The sequence below is a fragment of the Malus sylvestris genome, chromosome 16, assembly GCF_916048215.2.
Source record: "Malus sylvestris chromosome 16, drMalSylv7.2, whole genome shotgun sequence".
NCBI lineage: Eukaryota > Viridiplantae > Streptophyta > Magnoliopsida > Rosales > Rosaceae > Malus > Malus sylvestris.
In genome coordinates, this window is record NC_062275.1 from 24,030,756 (window position 1) to 24,036,782 (window position 6,027).

A 6,027-nucleotide genomic window follows, 5' to 3' on the forward strand; every position below is an offset into this window, starting at 1 on the left:
GACTCAAAGTGTTTTCTTTGGTTTGGTGGGTGACCCATGTGGACCACACACACACACACACAAACTCTCCCTCTCTCCCGTGCCTTCTCTCTCTCCTCCCTCTCAAATTTTTCAGAAAATCCGCACAAAACGTAAGGACGAACTTCAAAACCAACCATACACGCACAAATCGAGGGTTCAAACGACACCATTGTGTTCCTGAGGTTCATACGAGTTGAATGGTACCATTTTTAGGTAAAAATTTCTTCGAAATCTCGTGAAAACCCTAACTCGAATTTTTTGTCACTTTTTATGCAACCGTAAAATCGTGTGTTTTAGGGGATTTCAAGCTCACATGAAGCTTTAGGAGGTTCTCACAAAGCTCAGAGTGGTTCGTTGGAAGAAATTGGACATCAAATCATCAAGAACGACAGGTTTTAAGATTTACCGGAATATCGAGGCCTTTTCCAGCGGGTTTCTGGTGGTTTCAGAGCTCGACTCAGGTATGGTTTTGTTCGTCTTGGTGAGATCTTCAAAATGGTTCAAGTTTTTTGAAGTTTGGTGTTAAAATGAGAGAGAAATTAGTGTTAGAAACTTTTCCAGAAACCGGCAAACAGTCGCCCGCGTCCGGTGACTCGTCGGGGAAGAAGAAGCATATTCCTATAGTCGACGGCGTACGGTAACGCCGTTAGTTTTTAGACAAAATATCCTAGATTTTAACGGAATATTCCTGACGGCATTAACTGCCACCATCAGTGTGCCAGGCACGTGCCCGCGCGTGGGCGGGGCGTTTAGCTGTGCCTTGGCCGGCGCATGAGGGGTCGAAATTTTTTTCTAGAGATATGGCCCAGGCGGCGCGTTTGAGCTCATAAACATGCACCCCGGTGTTAGTGATTTAGCCAGAGATATGGCCCAAGCCTATTTATAATGTCACCTCCCGCACCCTATGCTCACATTGGATCCAATTTAGGTGCATAGTCTTGTTGTATAGACCATTATAGGTGGTTTCGACTCATATGTGACTAGCGATTTATCGCACAGCTATCATGAGAGCGGAGTATTGAGCATAATTATATTACACCCAGTTTTGTCGTACAGACCCTTCTAGTGGTTCCGACTCGTGGACAGTGTAGCACCGTATAGGTCACTTGCAGTGACTCCGGCTAAATTGACTAATGAGCTATGAATTTGGCTGTATAGACTTCTGCAGGGGTTCCGGCTAATATATTATTTACCATGAATTTATTTCACCTGAGTTACTTATCATGTTTTATATTTGGCATGGCATACTTATGTTTATGGAGATGTGAAGCATGACTTGAATATATCTATATATATTTATAATCACATTTTATTTCTGGGAAAATTATACATGTTTTATGGCAAGAGGTTAGAGCATTTGATAATGTTTTTGAAAAGCTTTGTTTTTGCCCACTCACATTTTCTGTTTTGCACCCCTCCAGGTTTTAGGTAGTCTTGCTATTGGTGGCATTTGAGGATCTCGGTGGTTCTGACAAATTATATATTTAGTAGGACATCTTTTGGTATTGTATAACTAGTACTTGTCCTATTGGACTGCACCTAGACTTTCTATGCTTTGATTAGGAGTATTTACTCTTGTATCTCATTCCTAGCACTTTCTGCTTATTAGTGAACATTAGTAGTTTTTTTTTTATTTATTCGTATATTTCTTATCCTTATCGTTTCCGCACTGTGCACATGGCTACATCACCCTCACATGACGGCTAGCACGCCTTGATCTTTGGTCGGGGTGTGTTAGTTTAGTATCAGAGCCTAGGTTTAGCAGTCATGTATATCTTGTGAATGATCTAATCATTATGATGTCTTCTGTTAGAACTATGTCACCTCGTAGAAAGCCACATCACTTAGCTGAGCCTAGTTTCCCTGATATTGCTCAATTAGGGGAAGCTATAGCTAATGCCATTCAGTCTTCACTCCGTTTTCCTCAAATGACACCTCTTAAGACTGTGTATAATCTGAAGCTGAATCATTTCTTGGGAAATGAAGGACATGAGGGAGCGGACACGTGGCTTAATTATGTCGAGAAGACTTTTCTTGTGATGCAGAGTTAGAGGAATCTTCCTCCTGATAGGTGGATCGAGACGACTACCTAGTTTCTAGGTCCAAAGCCTGCATCCTAGTGGAGACAGGAGTCCTATCAGATGCCACCAGAGGTAGTAGCCGATTGGGAAGTGTTTAAACAGTTGTTTCGGAAAAGGTTTATTCCCCCTGAGTACATTGATCGCAAGAAACAAAAGTTTACGCATCTGAAACAAGGAAAGATGTTAGCGAATGAGTATTACAGGAGGTTCACTGATTTGTCTCGATATGATCCGGAGGTTGCTACTAATCCGGTCGAGATGCTTCATCGCTTTAGGTTGCATACTAAGAAGAAATGACGTTCTATAGCGACATCAACTCCCTATGCCACTTACCAAGAGTTTTATGAGATTTTACTGCGAATTGAGGACTCAGAGAACATGCCCAGTGAAAGTGAAGATGAAGAAGAAAAGAATGTGAACCAGATGCGAGATGATAAAGGTAAAGGTCAATCATCTCAGGGACCTCGTAAGGCCTAGAATTTTAAGAGAAGTGGTGTCAGGTTTAGCTCTTCTAGTGGAGGCTTGTGCTCTAATATGCAGAGGAGAGGTGGTAGATTTTCTGGAGGTCCGAGATTTCAGAGGCAGAAGGACTTTGGTGGTTCAGGTGCTCATTTATGCCGTATGTGTAATAATAGGCATTTTGGAGAGTGTAGGAAAGGCAGCAGTTCATGCTATACTTATGGAAAGATGGGGCATATGGCTGCATATTTCCCTCAGAATTAGCAGAGGCCTCAACAACCTTCCTTACCACCACCTGTGTTGACCCAGCAAACTTCAAGATCTAATGGTTATGCTCAGACTGGTCGTAGAGGTGCTTATCATTATCAGGGCGACGCTGCTCCTTATGCTACAGGGTAGTATCAGTACTCACATGACCCTCATTATCAGGGTGGTTACCCTTAGTATCAGGGAGGTTCTATGCCATATCAACCACATTCAGCAGGTGGATCCCAGTGATACCAGGGGGGATAGCCCCAGCAGGTAGAGATTGCTGCTAGCAGTGCAGGATCTTCGAGGCAGTCTAGTCAACCAAGACAAGGATGAGGTATTCATGCTAGCAGAGGTCGTGGTGGACGACAGCAGAATCAATGACGTATCCATAACATGACACTGCAAGATGCTCAGAACAATCTTGATTTAATCATGGGTACGTTAAATATTCTTGGTCATTTGCTAGAGTATTAATTGATTATGGTGCTACACATTCTGTTGTTTCTCATACTTTTGCCGAAGTGACGCAACCTCATCCTACATCTCTAGGATATGATTTAGAGTTTCCTATGCCTAGAAGAGAGAGGTGTTATGTTGATCAAGTATATATAGGATGTCCAGTGATGGTGGAGAATGTTGTTATGCCAGCTAACCTTATTCCGTTAGACATTGTTGATTTTGATGTGATTTTGGGCACTGATTAGTTACACTACAATCGTGCCAAGATAGATTGTTATGGAAAGACAGCCACATTTCATCGTCCTGGATTACCTGAAGTTACATTTGTAGGAGAGCCTATCGGAGTGAGACATGGTGTTATTTCTGCCATGAAAGCCAAAAGATTGTTGTCGAAAGGTTGTCAGGGATATTTGGCTCATGTGGTATTGAATGATAATGCTCTTAGTAGTGTGGAGGATGTACGTGTGGTTAGGCATTTTCCGAATGTTTTCCCTGATGATTTGCCTGGATTACCGCCAGATAGAGATGTGGAGTTCACTATTGAATTGCTTCCAGGTACGGATCCTATATCTTTGACTTCTTATAGAATGGCTCCTGCTGAATTAAGGGAATTGAAAGTTCAGTTGCAAGAATTAGTGGATAAAGGTTTTATTCAGCCTAGTACTTTACCCTGGGGAGCTCCAGTCTTATTTGTGAGGAAGAGAGACGGAACCTTGAGGCTGTGCATTGATTACAGGCAATTGAATTGGGTAACAATTAAGAACCGTTATCCATTACCTCATATAGATGATTTGTTTGATCAACTTCGAGGTGCCTGTGTGTTTTCTAAAATTGACTTGAGGTCTGGTTACTACCAGTTGAAGATTAGAAGTGAAAATGTCCCTAAGACAGCATTTAGGACTTAATATGGTCATTATGAGTTTCTTGTGATGCCATTTGGGTTAACTAATGCACCAACAACTTTCATAGATTTAATGAATCGAGTATTCCAGCCATATTTGGACAGGTTCGTCATTGTCTTCATTGATGATATTTTGGTATACTCTAAGTTTAGAGCAGAGCATGCTAGACATCTTAAATTGGCAATGAAAAGTTTGAAGGAACACCAGTTATATGTTAAGTTAAGCAAATGCCAATTCTGGTTAAATCAAGTGGCATTTTTTGGACATATTATATTAGCTCAAGGTATCCGAATGGATTCTCAAAAAGTGGCAGCTGTGGAGAATTGGGAGCAACCTCGAACCGTCACTAAGATGCAGAGTTTTCTTGGCCTTGCAGGCTATTATAGACGATTTGTTAAGGATTTTTCAGTGATTGCTTTACCATTGACGAGATTGACCAGGAAGGATGTTAAGTTTGAGTGGGATGATAATTGTGAGCAAAGTTTTCGGCAATTGAAGTATTACCTCACTCATGCACTTGTTTTAGCACTTCCAGATGATAGCGGTAATTTTGAAGTCTACAGTGATGCTTCTTTGAATGGTCTGGGTTGTGTATTGATGCAACATGGTAGGGTGATTGCTTATGCTTCGAGACAGTTGAAACCTCATGAGAAGAATTACCCTACTCATGATCTGGAGTTAGCGGCTATCATCTTTGCTTTGAATATTTGGAGACATTATCTTTATGGTGAGAAATGTAAGATCTTCACGAATCATAAGAGTATTCAGTATCTTTTCACTCAGAAAGATCTTAATCTTCAACAACAGAGATGGATTGAGTTGCTTAGTGATTATGATTGCACGATTGAGTATCACATTGGTTGTGCAAATGCAGTGGCAGATGCACTTAGTAGGAAGACTCCAGTTAGACTTAATGTCATCTATGATTGTCATGTTCCTCTTCTTGCGGATTTGAGGTCCACTGGAGTGGAGTTAGGAGTGAAAGACAGAGAGGAAGCCTTACTTGCTAATTTTCAAGTTAGGCCAATCTTAATTGATCTTGTGCTCGAGGCCCAGATGAATGATGAAGAGACCCAGGAAATAATTCAAGCAAGGAATCAGAGGAAGAAGAAAGATTTCAGAATTCGAGAAACTGATGGTATGCTTATGCATGAGAATATAATGTATGTGTCGAATAATGCAGAGCTAAAGAAAGAAATCCTTGATGAAGCGCTTATTTCGGCATATGCAATGCATCCAGAAGGTACCAAGATGTATCATACCATTCGCCGATTTTATTATTGGCCGGGTATGAAAAAGGAAATTGCCGAATATGTGAGTAGGTGTGTCATTTGCCAACAAGTTAAAGCTGAAAGGAAAAAGCCGTTTGGGTTGATGCAGCCACTTCCCATTCCACAGTGGAAATGGGAAAATGTTACCATGGATTTTGTATACAAGCTTCCTCGTACACAGAATGGTTATGACGGCATTTGGGTGATATTTGATCGGCTTACTGAGTTAGCACACTTTATTCTAGTGAAGGAAAAATATCCATTAAGCCGATTAGCTAAGTTATTCATATCAAAGATTGTGAAGTACCATGGTGTTCCAGTTGATATTATCTTGGACCGGGATCCTCGATTTACTTCTAAGTTATGGATAACATTCCAGGAAGTTCTTGGTACAAGATTACTTCATATCATCCTCAGACTGACAGACAATCTGAGAGGACTATTCAGACATTAAAAGATATGCTGAGATCTTCAGTGCTACAGTTTGGCGATGGTTGGCATGATTGTTTGGATTTGATGGAGTTCGCCTACAACAATAGTTACCATTCAAGTATTGGTATGTCACCATTTGAGGCACTTTAC